A 19,989-nucleotide genomic window follows, 5' to 3' on the forward strand; every position below is an offset into this window, starting at 1 on the left:
GTTTCCAAGGTGGTGGGGGGCTCCGGCTTGGGGCCCCACCAGGGAGGGGGCATCTGGAAGGAGGCAGTGGGGTATTTGAGAGAGGGATGGAGGGGGCTCCGTGTGAGGCGGGAAGCGGCCCGGGGAGCGGGCCGGGAAGGGAGCACAGGGTTCGGCCCGGTACCAGAACCGGTGTGGGGTCTTGCAGGGCAACGGAAAACCTTAGGGCATGGGGCTGCGGGGAGTGGACAGCGGAATGCTGTCCAGGCAAAGGGGTGGGAGGGCTGGGGCGATGCAACAGAGGGGGAGAGCCCCAGAGCTGTCAGCGATTTCAGGCTGTGTGGCCCAGCGGTCCGGAGCTCTCCACGTAAGGTCCCCCTCCCCCCAGGACCGGCCGGGCCGGGCTGGGGTACTGCCTGCCGGCCCCCCTCCCCACCCTTGACCACTTCTTGGGCCACCGCTGGCAGATCGGCACTCAGAGTGACAGGGCTTTGGCACACCCTGAAGTCTGAGATGTAGTCCATCTGTGTGCATCCAAGTTTGGGATTTTAAAAAACTTTCTTGTGGTTAAAAAAAAAAAAGTCCAAACAAGAAACTGGCGTGTTATGAGAGCAGTGTTTGTGCTCGGGGCCTGGGAACTGGAGTTTCAGAGGGCCTGTCTTTGAAAAAGATGCTGGGATCTTCTTTATCTCTTCCCCAGTTACTTACAGTGTCGGGGGAAGTTTGCAGCATTGGGGTAGTAGCCGACTTTTCCTACCCATCCCCCCCAAATAAGGAGACAGCAGCACCTCACCTTCTTTTGGTTCCGAGGACCAAACTTGGCATATGAGTGCACCCTCTGATCTGTAGCTGTCCCCTTCGCTGGGGTGACTCAGTATTCCCTCCTCCAGGAAGCTTTCCTGGACTCTTCTGATCCCTGAATACCAGCCAGCCTCCCCTTCTTTCCTAAAAATAGCCTCAGAGAAATGGTTTGTGTATATGTTGTATAAAGATGTGCAGTTTGTGATTGTAAGTAATGGGAAGGGGAGGAGCGTTATTATGGGTCACTTCAAACAATGGATTGAACAAATCATTTCTATTTAGCTAAGGCGCGTGGCCAGGGAAGCAGACATTCATACGGCTTTCTATCCTGTGCCTGATGACTGATGCAGTGGGCAGTGGGTTGGAGGTGATGTAGGGAGAGGACTGGATGGATGAAAGTTGAAGGGCAGTCCAGTCCACACTCTCTTGCTGTGTGCAAGACCCTGAACAGGTAGAAGTGGACCGGAATGGAGCGGGATTAGTGTGTGTCTGCCTTGATCAGGTTCTAATCTCTAAATCTGTGAACAGATACTGAATATTAAAAATGAGAACGAGTGTTTATAAAGCGGTAGGTGCCCAAGGGCTCCCTCCGCACCTTAGCAGTGTATCATTTTATTTCAGTCATATAAATCGTGTATATATTATTTTAACTGCCTTTTTACAAGTTAGGAAGATGAGGCTAGGGAGAGAATAAATGACTTCTTGGAGGTCACAGGACTCATTAAGTGGGAGAAGTAGGCTTGACCCCAGCGCCTTCTGACCCCTCATGCTATGTACTTCCTCTTCTTTAACCTGATCTGATCATCGTAGCCCTAACACCATCTGCTTGTGCAGCGCTGGGCAAGTTACTACCCCTTTCCAACTCTGTTTTGGAGGGTTATTGGATTAAAATGTTTCTAGAGTCTCCTCTGACCTCAGATAATTAACAGCATAAGGTGACATTAATAGGTGTGCTTTCTTTTATTTTTAGTTGTGGTTTAGTTGTGGCAAAAGCCACGGAAGAGTTTACCACTGAAACCGTTTTTCACTGTGTAGTTCCGTTGCATTAAGTATGTTAACATTGCTGTGCCACACATCTCCAGAACTCTGTGCAGAGCTGAAACTCTACCCATGTAATTCCCCGTTTCTCCACCTCCCAGTCCCTGGCAACCTGTGTTCTACATATTGTGCTTTAGTAAGCTTCTACTATGTGTTTACAAATATAGTCTTGGAGGAATTAGTAAGGGGCAGCCCAGCTTACGTGGGACGCTGTAAGGCCTGGAGTGTCACTCTTCATCCTTGAGACTGTAACTCCAGGTCACTGCTGCCTGGTATTAAGTGTGAGTGGGCGAGACCTGGGGCAGGTGCCTTCACCTCCTTCACTTCCAGCTTGCAAAACAAGGAGTACAATACCAAGCTCTCAGGCTTATGGAAGGAGTGGTGAGATAATGTATGTGAAGCACATAGCTCAGGGCCTCAGACACAGCAGGTGTGCAGTAAATGGTGGCTGTTATTTATAACCTCACTGAGGAGACTAGACGAATTTGCTCAGAACACGAGAGGACGCGGCTTCTTTTCTTCTGTCACTGTGGCCCAGGCTTGCTGTGGTTGTCATCTGCACGAAGTAGGAGGGTATGGATCTCACCCAGGTGCCTTACCCGGCACTCACCATCCTTCCTCTCCGCTCAGCCTGCCTCTCTAACCTTGCCTTCGCTCTCCTGACCCATGCCCCGCCTTGCTTGTAGTCAAGCAAGCTTGCTTTGCTTGGTCTTTCTTTGTGCCTTAGATAATGCTGTTCTCCTTTCCTGGAGTGCTCATCACACTCTCTCTTCCCTCCTTTTCAAGACCCTGTTCATATCTGAGCTCCTTCCCTGGAGACATCCCTGGCCACCCATCCCAAAAGAACCTGTTCCTCCTTGGAACTGCTCATTTTCTGTCTCTGTCATTCCTGGCTTTTGTGCACGGCTTGGGAGATTATTAGTGACTGTACACATTCATACTGTGTCATAGTCCTAGAGCGTCTGCTTAGTTCTGATGGTACAGAAATGGAGAGGTAAGGTCTTTTTCTTCATGGGCTTTTTTTTTTAAGATTTATTTATTTATGCATACAGAGCTGGGGTACAGGCCAGAGGTGCAGGGGCGGTGAGAGGATTCACCAGACACAGAGTAGGGAGCAGAACGATGAAGTACACTGCTGAGGAGAGCAGCGGGCGGGTCAGGAGAGGTCTGCGGCGCCATGTGGAATCACCTCCCGGGCAGGCGGGGATCGAACTCTTGGGGAAGTGGCTTTAGCTTCTCAGTGTCGTGCTTGAACCCGCTGCGCCACCAGGGAGGGCCCTCTTCATGGGATTTCTAATGCAGCAGAGGGTTAAGGACGGGGTCCAAAGAATGACAATTCAAGGTGTATGTGTGTGACCCATGAGAGTAGAAAGTCACGTGGGCTCAAATGGGGATAAATCATCCTGATTTGTGAGGAGCACTTCATACATCAGGTGGTGTTTGACCAAACTTTGAAAGATGGCTTGCAATTCAACAGAAGGGAGGAAGGATCAGGCCTCAAGAAAGTGTTGGGATGTATGAATAGCTCAGATGGGCCATTGTGTGGATTGTAAGGAGGGAACTGGGAAAAGAAAAGACTGGGCAGGGAGATCATCGCTGTGCGTGAGTCCTTTCAAACGTGCAGCCAAGGAGCTTCGTGCTTCGCCTACTACCCATTCCGGAGAAGTTGAGAGTCCACATGGGCAGCGTCTGGGCTGATGCTGGGGACACGGCTGGGGAGGTGGCAGGCAAGCTTGGGAGCCTCTGGGGATGCTGCAGGTTGCTGAGTAGGGGTGCAGAAACAGGGTGGGCCTAAGAGGGTGAGTCTGAGATCTCTGAAGAGGGGGTGTCATAGTGGGTGGCTGTGAGGAATGGAGAGGAGGGGCTGAGACCTTTGGAAGTGGGGTTGAGGCCATTGCAAGTTGCTGGGATGGCAACATTGAGGTAAGGTTGAAGGGGTGAAGCTGATTCTGAGCTGGGTGACTGAAGGTGAGGTGCCATTTAATTGTTCCCAGTGGGTATGGGGGGATTCATTCTACCGGATGTATATGCCTCAGCACATGGGTTCCCACTGCCTGTCCCTTCCCTTCCGCTCATTGCAGAGAGGCACAGAGTCAGCATAGACTCGCGATCTTCTCAAGAAGTGAGTCTTGCACCTTCTAGAATCCCAACTTTGCATCCCAGCCTTGTTCGTGACTGGGTCTGGTCTTCTTGGGTGTCCAATTTCCTCAGAGAACCAAATGTTTCCTTCCTATCTTATCTTCACACCCCAAGTTACTTAGAGCTACAAGTTTCTCTCACACCCGACGGCTATTTTCCACTGAGTTTTTATTGCTCCACGAGAGGAACTTTGGATGTGTTTGAAATAAAAACAGTGAAGTGGCCTGTTCATTATCTCAGCCTCAAAGGGTATGTGAACTAAACTCAGTAAAGTTACTCAGTTTTACATATCTTGAAATTTCGGTTTGCTTTTGAGTGACCAAAATTACAAGAGTGACCAGTATTATAAGCGTTAGATGCTCAGACGCCAAGGGTCTACCCCACCCAGGGCAGCCATGTAGTGGCATCTGCACCGTGGCTTCTACTCTGTACCTGCCCACAGCAGCCATCACTGATAGATCGCTGCTGTCTTCTCGCTGAGCCAGGTCTGGGATTCTGCTCATGCAGCTGAGTGGAAACAGCACAGCAGTTGGAACCAGTCTACTGTCCTGGCCTTCTCCATCTGGTGAATGACTGGGTCCCTGCTGGGACACTCCTGCCTCAAAGTGTGGTCATTGCTGGACAGTAGTGACTCGAGGGTGGCCTCACAGCACAGGGATGATCTAATTTTATTTTCCTACAGGAGTACTCTGGGATCATCTCCTATCTGTCAGCAGTCAAGGTGTTTACAGGAAATTAAAGAAACAGGTCAGTGCCAGTCTGAGTCCTTTGTATGTGGGGGTGTCCGAAAGTCTGTTATAAACCATGTGAGGTCAAAGTCTCTTGCCACTTAACTGTGGGTTGGGAATGAATGGGATGAATGGGGTGCTGCTATTTTCAAGATCTTTCTCTGCCGTCACACTTCACTTTGAATTGACACATTTCTGAAATTGGCCATTTGGGGACCGGGAGAGAATTACTTACTCCCCCTCTTTCTGACTGGTGGTGGGCAATATTCTTAATTGCTTTCTTGGTTACCCGGTTAAGTGGAGGAAACCTAGGGAAGCAGGAGGGGCCTGTAATTTCCTGCTTCCTGTCTCCTCCCTGCAGGCTTGGGAGCCGAGGCTAGCTAGCAGAGAACCCTGGGGGATCCTGCCCATCTTCTGACTGCTTTCCTCCAGGCTGGCCGGCTGAGTGGGCCCTCTCTGCGGGGGGCGCTCGTGCTCTGCTCTGACCTGCAGGCTGCTGGGTCTGGCTGGGAGCTTTCCTGTCTCCAGCACTTGCGCATCAGCATCAAGCCTCTGGGGCCGGAGCTGACAGAGCCCCCTGAGCCCCCTGCAAGGATGCTGCTGATTCAGTTTCCCAGGGGTGCTGCTTCCAGACCTGGGCCTTTTATATTTTAATTTATGTGTGTTTTATCCAGTGGCTTCTCCCTGCTGGGTGGATTATAAATCTTTTGCTTTCTAATAATTCAGCTGCGCGGCGCGGGGTAGGATGGGAGGGATAGTGCTTATCTTGCCAAAAGATCCCCGCTCTCTGTGAGCTGCAGCCGAGATTTGATCTAGGAGTGGCCACTGCTCTTATCGGCCTGCTATGCTTTGTGCATTATACTTTGGCTGCCAGTATTCCTATTTGTCATCCTTATCACTGGCCAGAGTTAGAACTCCTTACCTCTGTCCACAAGTAGTTTGCTTTAAGTCATGTTGAATCCTGGCTTAAATCTTACTTAGTTTCACATGCAAGGTGGCTCTGTCTTTCCCCAGGTCACCAGGGCAGCAACTGCCGTGGACTGTGGCCCTGTCTTAGCCCTAGGCGGGCAGGGGTTCCAGCCCAAGCAGTCTGTTCCTGCTCACTGTGGACTGAGGCCATGCGTCTGGGTCCTGGGATCCTCTCCAGGTCGCTCCTTGGGCTTGCTGTAGCAGGAATGTGGGAGCTCCCGGTTTCAGTCTCCTCCCTCCTCCCCGGGCCTGGGTGTCTGCTTTCATCTGGCTGCTCTGGGATTTGGGGCACGGCAGTGGTCAGGCCGTGCAGTGCAGCCAGGCACCTGGGCCTCTGGCCGGGAGAGACCAGTCTGGCAAACATCAGGCGGAGGAGAGAGGGAAGGACTTGAGAACAAGGGGTGAGAGTCCTTGCAGCTCAGAGCAGGTCCAATCCCGAGACTTTAAGGGGTTTGTGCAGGTGGGCCTGCAAGGTAGGGCTTGGCGGGAGAGTCCAGGAGGCCTGTGCGCCCTTGGGGAGACACAGCACCCCGGCACCACCCGCCAGCCATTTCTAGCCAGAGAATGGCCCTCCGCCTGTGCATCCGTGTTGAGGCCAGAGCGGGTGAGACCCGTGTGAAGATCTTTCCAGACAGGAAGTTTATCGACTCCTCTGGCTTGATCTGAAATTGCTTCTGCCATTTCTTGTCATGGTGTTGAGCTTCTGGAATGAAGACCAGTTCCCCGGTAGAAGGTTTTCATTCTGCTCCTGCTTCACTGGCAGTATGACCTCTGGCAAGTGATTTGCTTTCTTCAGATTGGCCTCCTCACTGAGAAGTGAGGCCGGGGATCAATGACCACCGGTCCTTGCAGCTCAGGGGGAGGGGTCTCTAAGGAGGGGCGACGGGGCACACCTGAGTTTTGGCTTCTAAGTCTAGGGCTCCCCCAAAATTTACCCTCTAACAAGTGTCTTCTCAGCTTCTGGCTTAGAGGGGGATGGAGGTGGCCAGAATCCAGTTAATGAGTAAACCGGAACCCTTGATTTCTGATAGAAGCTGGGCTGGAGTGGAGGTTGTTTGCAGAGATGGCTGTCAGGAGGGTGCAGGGTCTCACGGCCTGACTGCACTGACCTGCGGATGCCTGTTCATCTTAACTGCCTCCTGCCCTGCCTGCCGTGTGCAGGAGGTGAGGGCTCCTTACGCAGGGCGCCAGGTGACAAGTTAATCATCTCAGTTTCCATGATAGTCCCGGCCTAATGAGACGAGGCTGTCTGTGAGGGTAAAGTCCAGCTCCCAAGCCCTTCCCTCCTCTGGAACCGAAAACACAAGCAGAAGCCCAGCCTGAACCGGGCTGCGGCTCCTGGCGACGGGGCGGAGCCGGAGGGGCCGGCCGGGTGTCACGGTGTGCGCTTCAGTCCATGCGCAGGAGCCAAGCGCAGATTATTTTTTGACTATCCATTGTTCAGTATTATCTGTGCTTTGGAGTTACCACACCCCTTCCGCCCTCTGCCTTCCTTCCCACTCCCCTCCAGTGACTGGAAATTAATTGTATTTTGAATACTCGGGTTTTTTTCTGAAAGTCTTGTGACTGTTTCTGCGCTCAACTGTCAGCTTTTGTTAACGTGGCTGATCTTGTGATGGAACAGGGAAGGACTGGTGGGGAGCTGCAGGGGGGGTGTCTGGGAGTCAGCAGCTCTGTAGATCCCCTGCTGCTTGGGGAGGCTGGCTGTCAGTGGAGGAAAGCTGAGGGTCCCGCACCCTCTGGGGCAGGATCTTGGCAAGTTCCTGGCCTTGGCCTCCGCACAGTAGTGGAGGGTCACTGCTAACCTTTTGTGCACACTTGAAAATGGCCTTTTTTCAATTTGAAATGAAAAAATTAAAATGACTGTATTATTCAAAGCCGAACAGCACCCATCTGCGCCTGGATGGGCGGTGGCCTGGCCGTGGGTGAGACTGCGCGCTCAGGCCTCCCACCCCACCCCTGGATCACGTGCTGCTGGCATCACACACCTCACACCACTGTGCTCCTTTCCTCCCACTGGGGGAAGAGGCTCAGAGTGAGGGGTGGGCTCAGCGTGAGTGGGTGAGGAGGGAGGTGGCTCCGGGGACGCTCAGCGCAGGTTGGCATGCCATGCGGTGCGGGCCACACGCGTGCCTGTGTCAGTGGGTTTGTGCTGCCTGCCGGGTTTGCATGCAGGTGTGCTCTGTGGGCTTGCGTGGGAGGCATCAGGCATCCTCTGCCTGGCTCTGGGACTCTGTCGAAGGGACCACCCGAGCCCTCTCTGTGGCCGGTACAGATCTGTTACCCAGTGCCCCCTCGTAGAGGCAGTGCCAGGCTCGCGCCCAGTGCCTGGCAGCCGCGCGTCAGCCCCGGGGTGGTGAGCCAGGTCCCCAGCAGGTCCCTAGGGACAGCCCTCTGGAAGGACACGGAAGTCAGTGACCAACTGTGTTCGAATGGAGGCGCATGCTTGGTGTGAATGAACACGTAGAATGACTTGTTCTGTTTTAGGGAAAGTGAGGTAGAGGTCTGGGCTTGTAATTTTCCACTTGTTTTAATCCTGGGAGAGTCTAAACAACTTTGTTTAAAAACTGGACCTGCAGATTGCAGAGACTGGAGTAAGGAAGAGCTCTTGGGTCCCCCAGGAAGGCAATTACGTTTGGATCTGTATGCAGCATGTGGGACTCCGTGGGGGGTGCTCTTAGAGCATCCCCGAGGCATGAGTCACTGTAAATTAGCAGCAGTTGCAAATTGACTCCCACCTGCCTCCCACTTGCTTGTGGGGGAGATGGGCAGGGTGGGGAGAGGCTCCACCAGGATTGCCCCCCCCCCCACTCTGCAGAGGGAGGTGGAAGTACCTGTCTGGGCATGCCCCCCACAACGCCTGCACAGTTCAGCTGAAACAGTGCTGAATGGTTGGCTTGTCTGCGAAGGTTTCCTTTGCGGGGTGTTCTGTACCCCCAGTGCAGAGAGAATAATCCTCACTTAATGTTATTGTCGTTAGGTTCTTGGAAACGTTGGCTTTAAGCAAACAATGTATAACGAAAGCAGGTCTCTGAGTAAAGTCAGACAGGACGCCATCCAGTCAGAGGCGGGATGAGCTTTTTTCTGAGGGACTGAGGGGCCATTAGCTTGGGCCTTGAGGGAAGGGGCCCTTTGAGAGGTTGGAGTAGGGCTAGATGGCATGCCAGGGGGCCTGTGGCCAGGGTCCTTGCAGGGAGGAGCTGACCTGGAGAAGGAGGAGCAAGCTGGCAACCTTGAATGTCACCAGAAGAGATTTGGATTTTAGGGGGTCAACAGTGGGGAGCCAGGGTTGGTCCCTCAACAGGGGGATCACAGGATGAACGGGATATATTAGGAAATATTTGCGTGTAGCAGAATTCAAGGTGAATTTCTTTTTAGTGCCTCTTTTGATTGTTACAAAAATAATACAAACTCACGCTAATGTTCAAACATTCCATAAATTGTAGACAAGAAAAATCTCCTGTAATCCTGCCCTTCAGAGATAATCATTGTTAATACTTTGGTTTATATTCTTTCCAGGTTATTTTTATAAGAGGCTAACATCCAGCTGTCCACCTATTATCTTATCAGTTTCCATAAATAGAGTTGTATGGACTGACTGTGAGGGAACCTCTTTGAGGTCTTGCCCCGCAGTGCTGATGCAACGGCCTCTTTCCTTCGAGTAGCGATATTGACTGGCTGGACGAGTTTTGTGTCCTTTTCTCTGGTCGCATAACAAATTACCCCAAAACGTATAAGACAAATGCATGTCACAGTCCTTTTATTTGCTCCCAATTCTGTGGCCTAGTCTTTCGGGCCGGCCTCAGCTGCTGGCCTCAGCTGGTCGCTGTCGTTGAGCGATTGGGACCGTGCTCCCGCCTTGCCTGGGCTTGCACGAGCCAGGGCAACCTCTCTCACTGTGTGCTGACTGGCGCGGCCCTGTCTTCCCGACGCTGCTCACTCTCAAGGAAACTAGCCTTCTGGGTGAAAACAGAATCTCTGAGACATCTTGAGCTGTAGGCTCTGCCGCGTGGTCAGAGCAAGTCAGCAAGTCACCGACTAGCAGGAACTCAAGGCTGATGGAGAGTCGTCTGACAGGGGAGGACAGGTGAGGCCACCCCAGCGGCATGTGCGTTTAGAGCGGGGGCGGGCGAGGCAGTGCACAGAAGGGGGAGAATTAGGAGATTTGGGACTAGACCGCGCAGATCTCTGGAAGACAGCACAGGGCTTTACCCTTCCCAGCCTTCTCTTTGCCCCAGATGGGTCACCGAGGGCAAGTGTTGGGCATTTAATTTCCTCTTATGTGAGAGGTGTTATTCAGGATGGATTTTGTGTGTGTGTGTGTGTGTGTGTGTGTGTGATAGAGAGTCAGAGAGAGAGAGAGAGAGAGACAGAGACAGGAGTTTGGGGATAATCTAGAATTCGAGCTTTCTAGTGGACAGCGTCTCTTGCCCAGGGTCCTCTCGCACTGTAGATAGAGCTGGAGTCTCTGGAAGCTGCCCAGATCTTGCCCGCTCAGTGCCCCCTGCTGATTTTCAAGGCGTCTCTGAAGAATGTGAGCTTGTGAGTCACAGGTCTTTCAGAAAGTCAGCTGCCAGCCGGACCCAGGCCTCTGCTGGGAATTCACTCACTCCCTGCCCAACGGATGCTCACCTACTACGCTGCAGGCTCTCACCCCACCCTCTCATGACTTCAGATGTGAACTCGGGAGACCCAGGCCTGCATGACCCTCAGACCCCCCCTTTCCCTTCCCAGCATCCCGCAGTGGACTCTGCACCGGTCACTTCCCACCTTGCGTTTGTTTCTGTTGTCTTTTCATCCCCTGCCTTGGTCGCTTCCTGTGAAATGTCACGCACGGCAGGGAGGCAGATCCAGGGATACAGGGGCTGGCTCTGGGCTGTTGAGGAGTCCCCAGTCCCAGTTTAGAGGAAGCTGCAGGGAGCTGCCAGCAGACACGTCCCCCCATCCTTCCCCCCGTCCTCGGGGTGCCGCACCACCGTCAGACTCTCCCCCGAGGTCTTAGGCTGGGCCTGACGAAACGCTTCCCTGGCACAACCGCGTTCTTCTGCACGCTTGTGCATCTGTCAGATAAGAACAGAGGACGAGCGGTGTGTTATTTTCTTCCCACTCCCTCTCAGCGTCACTGGGAAAAGAAATGTTTTGTGATTGAAAGATTCATGTTGTGAAACAGTGCGGGCCGCACCACCGGCTCAGCCTCGTGCTGCTTCCTCCAGCCCCCACCCCTTGCTGCTCCTCTCCTTCCTCCCCACGCCCCGTCTTCCTCTCCGACCTCTTCACCCTCCTCCTGCCTGTACCCTTCCTCCTCCTCCTTGTCCACCTCAGCCAGGGGGCCTGTTGGGGGCTGCAGGGCGGGAGGGAGCAGGTGGCGCATCACCCTGGGGAGGTACCCCGATACTCCTGGGGGTCCATCTGGGGCACCAGCCTTCTGCCACCATTGCAGAGTCAGTGACTCTTGCTCAGCTGACAGGCCCAGAGCCTGCCAGGGCTGACCCTGCACGGGGCCTTTGGGGAAGCTGGCCTCGTAGGCAAAACAAGAAACCTCAGCAATGCCTTCTGGTCCAGGAATTGGAAAAGCTGGACGGAGGCCGCAGCCTGCCCCAGCCGAGAGCTGGCGAGTGTGAGGCACTGCGGCCCCTGCGGCAGTGTCCCCCTGCCTCTACCCATGGCTGATTCTCTTTGGCTATGACATGAACTTGCACTTGAGTGTGCCCAAGGGTTGTCACATAGTTCACCAAAAGCAGGTACGAGCACCTGGATTTGCGCAGGGTCCGAGGCACCTTCCGCGCAGGTGCCGTGTGTGGGAAGAGCGCCCCGCGTAAGCTTAGGCCTTATCGAGTTCTCCTCTTCCCTCCCACCCTGAGGGGCCAGGCCCTGCAGCGCCCCAGCCCCCCAGAGCCCAGGAGAGGACTCGGGAAGCAGGGGGGGAGGGAGGAAGTTCTGGATGATCTGCCTCGGGCTGCGTTGTAGGCCTGAGGATACGCCGCTGGCCCCCGGGAAGTCCCGTTGCTTTCTGGCCACCCCGAATTCCGCACAGAAAGCGAGGTCACCTCAGCATCATCACCTGCCTTCGTCACTGCTCGGCCAAATGCCCCCTTGGCTGCCAGCCGCTCTCCGTTCCAGCCTTGCAGTGTGCGCCCCTAGGTCACTGTCCTCGCACGTCCACGTGTCCCTGTGGGGGTCAGAATGTCGCTCCACTGGGGGGCTCAGTGGGCTGTGCCGTGGGTTCTGAGGAGAGGAGAGGGCAGCGCAGGCCACCTCTGGGTGTGAGGTCTGCCGCAGAGGCCCGCTGGGCTGACTGACAGCCACGTCAGCATCGGTGTCAGGCCTCCCAGCCCCAGCCGGTGAGTCTAGGTGCCTCTGGCCTGCTCCGGGCCCCACCCTGCAGGCTGGGGATCAGGCCAGGCGGGCTCTGTCCGATGTTCGGCTCGAGCACCGTGCCACGGGCGCCCTCCGAGTCCGGACCTGGAGGACCTGAGGAGACATCGTCTTCTCTCCTGGGAATCCGTTCTGGCTCCGACTTCAGGATGATACTGGCTGCAGGACCTGTTTCTGCCAGAGAGCCGTCCCCAGTTCCGGGGACCCCAGCCCCTGGGTCCTCACTGTCGCTGGCTGTAGGGAGACCGTGGTGGGGGGGCTTTTGTGAGAGCGGCCTAGAGAGGGGGTAGGCTCAGGAGGTGGGTCCCCTTCTGATTCTGGGGCACAGGGGAGGGCGGACGGCAGGACCTTCTGGTGGTGGCAGATGAGCCCAGGCTTGTGTCCTGAGAGTCTGGCTGATGCGCGGGAGGAAGGAAGAGCATTGCAGCGTCTGTCTCCAGCTCACTCAGAAAGGCCAGTCTCCGAGCCCCTCCGGGCAGTGGGAGCGAGGCTGCTGCTGACCTTCATGTGGCTGCAGAAGACGAGGCTGCCTGGCACTGCCACCCACCTGCTCCTGTACGGAGCGCGATCTGTGGCGCACAGAAGGCCGAGAAGCCTTTTAGCGGAAGCTGGGCCGGCGTGTGGGGCGGGTCAGGGGAATCTTAACTCTCCTGCGCTTAGGGATTTGTCCTTTTGGATGCTGGGGCTCACGGGCCCATGGGTGACTTCTCTTCCAATGCCGGCACCTCTTCAGAGGCTGTTCCCAGCTGGGCCGAGGCTCAGAGCAGACGTGTGGGGCGGAGGCCTCGGGCGGCGCGGGCTCCCGCATTGCCTCCGAATGGCTGGGGCCCCACCTTTTACTCCTGCAAGTCCTTTTGACAGAGCAGAGGACTCCAGAGCCCTCGCCCATCCTCCAGTGCTGCAGAACCATCCTGTGACCACTGAGCGGAAGCTGGCGCTGCGTTAGAGAGCCTCCTAAGAAGGGACATCTATTCTGCGGTGCTGCTTGTCTGCAATCAGGAGTCTCTAACCCCTGCCCCATGTCAGGAGGGAAAGTGTAGGTGCAGCCACGTGGCAGCCCAGGGGGTGGGGCGGGGCTGGGCTCTCCCCCCGGCACTCTCCAAGCAGGGCTGGTGGGAGCTGCTGCCGGAGAACTGACCCACAGACTGGGAACTTCGGGCGATGCCTCGGTGTCTCCTGCGAGGAGGGGCTGCTGCAGTGGCCCCCTCCAGCTCAGCCTCTTTATTCCTTCTGAGAGCGGAGGCCTGGATTCTCCCCTGCACTGGCGCTTTGCCTGACACCTGGGAGGGACCCAGGTATTGTTCTGAATGAGTAAATACAGCGTTTGGGATATTAGAAGAACCAGGGCCCTGATCTAGCCCTTTCACCGGGACACTGGAAGCACTTGGTTGATTTAAAAACCATCCGTCTTCATACTCTCTGGGGTTTGAGATGCCTCTGGGGAGGAGGCAGGAGCTGCTTATGAAAAGGTCCCTAGCTCGGCAGGAGACGCACACTGTTTCTCAAAGGCGGTGGAGAGGGAATTGTAGGGGGAGTGGGACATGGCTTAGAAGTTTCACAACTGGGGAAACGGAGGCTGCTTTTCCCAGGACCTCCAGGGATTAAGTGGAGGAGCCTGGAGCCTGACTTTTAGCAGCCCACTCTGGGTTCTGTCTCTTCTGTTCCCCATTACCCATACCTGCTCCCACCTTCTCGGCTCATCCAGGGGCACCTCAGAGGTCCTGGCACCCTGTGTTCAGGGTGACCTCACAGGGGCAGCTTTGCAGAAACACATGCGCCCAAAGTGGCCAAATCCTTGAGGACTTGAGAGGCACGTGTGTGGTTATTTTGGGTCCGGTGGGCCGGGCTCAGATCTCTGTGGCATTCCCGGTCCTGGCCTCTCAGAATTGACCAGAATGGAAGGATGATAAAAACTGAGGCTCCAGGAATAGCCCAGGAATTTGCTCATTCCTGACTTGTAAGTGATGCCTCCCATCCGAGAGCCCACTGTGAAGATGGGGCTGAGGAGGGGTGTGGGGTGCAGGGAGAGGAGGGAGAGAAGGGAGTTCAAGGCAGTTCCCACTTCCTCCCCAGACTCTCCTTGGGGAACAGGAAGGGGGAAGCAGCTAGCCCAGCATTTGGCTCAGGGCCAATCTGATAGGGAGCTGGATTTAGAGACCAGAGGTATGCCCCTCCCCCACAGTCCATCCCTGCCTCCTGGGGGTCCCCCATCCCTCCCACTGGCTGGGCCCATGGGTCAGGCTCTCCATATTGCTGTCTCTTTCTGTTTCTCTGACCCTCTCAGACCCAGGCAGGCTCTGGACAGCTCTGACCTGGGATCCTCAGGAAGTCTGTGCCTCTCCCTCCGGCGTCCAAAGTCACTCGGCTCAGGATGCTTGAAGGAGCTGTGTGCAGGGCACCCGTGTGGGGGGCACCTGTGTGCAGGATGCCTGTGTGCGGGGCACCTGTGTGGAGACACCTGTGTGTGGGACACCAGTGTGTAGATACCTCTCTGCGGGACCCCTGTGTGGGGGGGCCCCTGTGTGCGGGACACCTGAGCTGCAGCAGCTCAGGCTCAGGGACCCAGGCGCCTGCCACTGCCCACGCAGAGGCGAGCGTGTTAGACACTCACAGCCTCAGTGGGCCTGTCCACGCCACCTGTGATGCAGGGCCAGTGGGGGCGGCCACAGGCAGGTGCTCCGTGGGAAGAGCAGTCCACTGGGGGTCACGCGCCCCAGTGGCCCTGGACCCAGCACGTCCCTTCTCTGGGCCTTCGTTTTCTTCACCTGTAAAGTCAGGTTCCGCGCCCCAAGGTTCTTTCTGCCTTAAGAGTCACCTGGCTCAGGCGGCTCTCCTGGCCACCCGTGACGGTGCGGTGTTTCTGCTCCTGGATCTTCCCTTTGCAAAGCAGCAGCGGAAGCTCTCTGCCTGCCTGTGCATATGCAGGTGTCTTTCTTACCTTTCTCCTTGTCCTAATATACCTTTCCTTTTAAAAATAAATAAAAAGTTGTCTGAGTTATCTGACTCCAAGAGCCGAGGAAGAAGCTTCTCAGCTGGGCAGCACGTTTTTGTTGCCTCTGTTCTCTCCCACAAACGGGCCTGAGGATGGACAGCTCAGCTGGGTCCTCTGCGTGGGGACAGGTCGAGGACTCAGCTGCCATAACCCGGCTTCCAACCTCTCCTGTTCTCTGCACCTTCCCGCTGAGGAAAACTGCGAAGTCTGACTTTTGGGTCAGAAATCGGTTGTCCCTGTGCAGACGAGGTGGCTCACCTCCTCCTTGGCCTCTAAGGTGGGGTCTGAGAGACAGAGTGAGGCTGTCCGCTGGCACCTGCCCTCCAGCCTCAAGGCTCCACCCTGGAATCACCTTGTCCCTTTTGTCTCTCTCTCCCTAATTGCCTGTAGCTCCTCCGCCCTCTGCCCACACAGGTTTCCATTTCTCATCGGTGTGGCAGACCTTGCTTGGAATACCCCTCCCGTCCTGCATTGTTTTAGTAAATTTGAAAATACGTTCAGCTGTAATTTCTTCAAGCATTTTCTTGGTATCTCTCTTTTTTTTTTCACAAAAAGTTTTTTTTATTTATTTGTATAGAACTGGGGTACAGGTCAGAGATGTGGAGGGTAAGAGGCTTCACCAGAGACAGAGTGGGGAACAGAACAGGCAGATCGACAAAGTACACTGCTGAGGGGAGCAGCGGGCGGGTCAGGAGAGGTCTGCCGCGCCATGTGGTCACCTCCGGGGCAGGTGGGAATCGAACTCATGCGGAAGCGGCTTAAGCTTCTTAGTGCTGTGCTTTAACCCGCTGCGCCACCAGGGAGGGCTCTCTTGGTGTCTCTTTATTCTGTTCTCTTTCGAGGACTCCAGTGACGTGTGCATTAAACTGCTTGAAATTAGCCTGTAGCTTGTCATTTCTTTCCGAGCTTCACTCTGGACCCCTCTGCAGGTACAGTGACCTTCTGCAGTGTAACTAACCTCATCCCATGTACTTCTCATTTCACATTGTGTATTTTTCATCTCTGGAAGTTCCATTTGAATCCTTTCTGTCACTTTTCATCATGTTCATGATTTTCTTTATGTTCTCGAACAAATAGAGTATAGCTATCTACTAGTTTCACCATCGATGTCATTTCAGGGCCCATCTGTTGACTGACTTCTCTTCTGGTTACGGGTTATGTTCTTCTGCTTCTTTGAATGCCTGATAATTATTTTTTATTTTAATTATTACAAAATTTTATTTTTACATCATTTTGCACATTTTTTTTTCCATCTCGATTGTAATCCCCGCGGGTTTCCCATCACCAAATCACCCGAAATGCCTGATAATTTTTGAATAGAGGCTAGACACTGTGAATTTCGTGTTGCTGGGTTCTGTTAGATTGCTGTAAATAGTATTGGGTTTTATTCTGGCATGCATTTAAATTGCTTGGGATCAGTTTAATACATTTAAGATTTGCTTTGAGCTTTCCTGGGTGGGTCCAGATGAGCCCTGAATCCAGGGCTAATTTTGCCTCATTACTAAGGCACTACCCTTCTGAGGACTCTGCCTCTGTGCTCTGAGGGAGGCTGCCTGCGGACCATCGGATGGCTTATTCTTTGGGGGCACTTCTTTCAGGGGGTACAGCTCTACACTCAGAGCACTGTTGCCCAGAGTCTGAAGTAGTTGATATATTCTGTCTAGATTTCTAGTTGTTTCAGTGGGAAGGTAGGTCTAATGTCTGTTGCTTCCAGTGGCTGCAGGCAGAGGTCCTGCATCCTCAGAAGTTTCCTGCCAAGCAGCCCCTGCCCCACTGGGGTATGTCTCTCATCAGCTGTTCTACAGCACCTGTAAGCAGGAGCTGCCTTTTCTGTCATTTTACATGGTTTTGTTTTTATCTCTTCAAGCAGTGCGTCTCCCTGAGCACAAAGATAGTAATGGCCTTTTTCCCTAGCCCAGTACCCGACCTACAACTTTTTATTTATGCTTACAAGAACTGGGAGACAGGCCAGAGGTGTGGGGGGGCGGTGAGAGGATTCGGCAGAGACAGAGCAGGGAGCAGAACAGGTAGATTGAGAAGTCCACTGCTGAGGGGAGCAGCCGGCGAGTCAGGAGCGGTCTGCCGCGCCGTGTGGGTCCGCTCCCTGGTGGGGGTCTAACTCTTGATGAAGCGTCTGCGGCGAGCTTCGCGGTGCTGTGCCTAACCCGTTGCTCGACCAGGGAGGTCCCTGGCTTATAACTCAAATGGAAGAAAACATAAACTAACTGTGGTAGTTGGTTGCTAAGAAACACATCTCCGTCCTGGTGTGGCGTCCGCGCTCCGTGCTCTCTGGAACCCACCCACACCCGCCGTCTTGGGGTTTGTCCATCCTGGCCAGGACGCTGGCGGACCTGAGAGCCTCCGGAGCGGGCTGACTGGTTTGGTGGGATGGCACCACATGGAGCGGGGAAGGCTTCGCGAAGGTTCATTTTGTCCTGAAGTTATTTAGGGAAGGGGCCACAGTGACGACCTCCCAGCATGTTTGTGACCCATGTGGAGGAAGATGCCTTGCGTGGTCGCCTGCTTTCAGAGGGCCAGGGGTGGGGGAGACTCAGGGCATATGATTTGGGTCCAGTTCTGGAAGAACCTCTGACAGTTGGAGCCATCAGAGGAGGAGTGGGCCATTGTAGGAGGCAGTGAGCTCCCTCGCACTGGAGGGTTTACGTACATGCTGGTGTTTGAGGGTCAGGGGTCTCATGTTTGGGATTGTAAGGCTAGACATGATGCTGCATGAGATGATCTCTTAGATACCGTCTACCTGATTCTGCCTCTGACTCCTCCCTGGAGCACCATGATTCATCTCTCTCCCCCTCACAGCAGCTCATCTCTAACCTATGCGCCACCTAGCTGCACATTCAGCAGGCAAAGCTGGTGCGTGCGTCCTCCTCCTGTTTACTGAAAGGCCTTGCCACCATCCACCCCGGCCAAAAGCCGGCGTCCAGGCTTGCAGAGCTGCTGCTCGGCCTCTGTGCTGGTCGCCAGCATCCTGACCTCAGCCTGCCTGGCACCGTTGATCTGTGCCGGCCCTTCTGCCAGTGCCTTGTGCCACTGTCTCCTGTGTCTGGCTGCACAGTGCCTTGGGCCAGTGCTGGCACTGGCTGGGCTGTTGTTCTCCTGCCTGCCCCTGCAGCCCCGCCTGGCCGCCCCACAGCCACCTGTGCCCATACACGTCGCTCTGACCTGCTCACTGCCTTGAGGAGCTCACGTCCCTTCTTCTGTGGGATTTCTCCTCCTTGAGGAGGCTCCCGAGGGGTGACCCATTGAGTCTGGGGCACGCGTGGATTCCGTGTACCCTGGTCCCGGCAGAGGAATCCTTGAATGAGTCATTAAGTGTTGGCTTTTCCCCATTTACGGTGGCCCAGAGTGCTCTGGATCAGATTCCACGCCAGGAGTGATGGGACGCTGCTGCTCAGGGGCTGGAGGAGAGTAGAGGGGTGCGCGGTTTGCTTTCCTGAATTGGTGTCCACCCCTGTGGGCAGCTCAGCCTCTGGGATGCAGGACCAAAGAAGTGTCCCTGTCCTCCAAAGCTTATATTTGGGTGGGGGAGATAGACATTACACATACGCAACTAAAACTTGTACATGGGGTGGTGAAAATGCCATGGAGAAAGCAACGGGGAGGAGGGGGCGGACGGATGGGGCTTGGGAGTACACAGGGCGCTTGGGGAGGCCGTATGGAGGAGGTGGGTCTCAGCAGACATGGAGGAAGGTGATGGAGTGAGGGGGAGCGTGTGTGAGCAGGTGTGCGCGCCCCAGTGGGTGCGCATGGTGCGTGCTTGTGAGCAGCGTCGTGAGAACACAGGGGCGCACATGAACATGAAATGGGGTGCAGTAAAAGTGTACACAGAGCAGCCGTCAGCCCCGAGACAGCTACTGGCCGGGGTGGTGACTCAGAAACCCGAGCACTTGGTAAACACAAAAGGGTTACCCCTAATCCGGAGGCTCCAACCGCCCCCCCCCTCAGCTCACCTCTTCCCTGCTTGCCCCCCTCGAGGCCAGCTGTACCCATCCTGGGCTCCTCACTCCATCCCAACCTCATTCTGACCCCAGTTTCCCACCATCCAGCAATTTTTTTTAAGGCAAGGAAAAATCCTCCCTGCTTCCGCAGGGGGTGATAAATATAAGGAGTATGGAAGTGACATTCTGAAAGCCATCTGAGCTATTTGGAAGAAAGGGGTTAGATAAAATACAGGGCATTTTGGCCTAGACGTCACTCAGAGAGCGAGGACACGCTGCCTTCAGGGAGAGGAGACCACCCGCCTCGGGGCGTGGCCACCCCTCCCCGGTCAGTAGCCGCGAGCCCAGGCTCTAAGGACAGGGCTTGTCTAACACGCCAAACACAAAGACACAGGGCCCCGTGGGCCTGAGAGGCTGCTGTCTGGAGAGGGGGCGCAGCCTTCTCTCATCTGGACGCCATTTGCCCTCCCCCCTAGCGAATAAGCAAGTTGAAGGAGAGAGCTGCCCTCCCGCTCAGGGGGCTGGCCCGCCGAACACCTGCGGGCAGCGAGAGACGTCACACCTGGACATTTGTCCACTGTCATCCTGTCCCTTTGGCTCCTGAAAGCACGGACAGTGGTCCCTGAGCACAGTTTTGGAATCTGACCGAGCTGACAGCCGGCTCTGCCTGCTGGGTGTGCTCCCCTCAGCGGGACAGAGCTGTTAGTCCGCGCTGAGGAGTCCACGCTGAGCTGGGCGCACAGCCCTCCGTGGACAGCCACTCTGCAGCCTTGCTGCGCTCAGTGACCTCTCCACATGGCCGCCCCAGGGGTCCCTTTGCTCACATTCTCCCAACGATTCGTGCCTCACCCTCCATAACAGCGAAAATCCTCACAGTGCCTTCCAGGTCCTGTGTGATCTGAGCCCTGTGACTCCCTCTCGCTGACTTCACTGCGGCTGCCTTACCTCAGGGCCTTTGCACATGCTGACCTCACTGCGGCTGCCTTACCTCAGGGCCTTTGCACATGCTGAC

General features: G+C 55.1%; 1 protein-coding gene across 1 annotated transcript in view; it reads left to right on the forward strand.

Moving 5' to 3' along the window:
• The first annotated feature begins 4,644 nt into the window (after nt 1-4,644).
• TSPAN9 (tetraspanin 9) overlaps nt 4,645-19,989 on the forward strand; it is a 169,357-nt gene continuing 154,012 nt past the window's right edge. Inside the window, exon 1 of the mRNA XM_004692549.2 lies at nt 4,645-4,704. The gene's annotated coding sequence lies outside the window, so the exon portion shown is untranslated. The remainder of the gene's footprint in view (nt 4,705-19,989) is intronic.

The sequence above is a fragment of the Condylura cristata genome, unplaced genomic scaffold (assembly GCF_000260355.1).
Source record: "Condylura cristata isolate star-nosed mole 26May11 unplaced genomic scaffold, ConCri1.0 scaffold00034, whole genome shotgun sequence".
Lineage (NCBI taxonomy): Eukaryota > Metazoa > Chordata > Mammalia > Eulipotyphla > Talpidae > Condylura > Condylura cristata.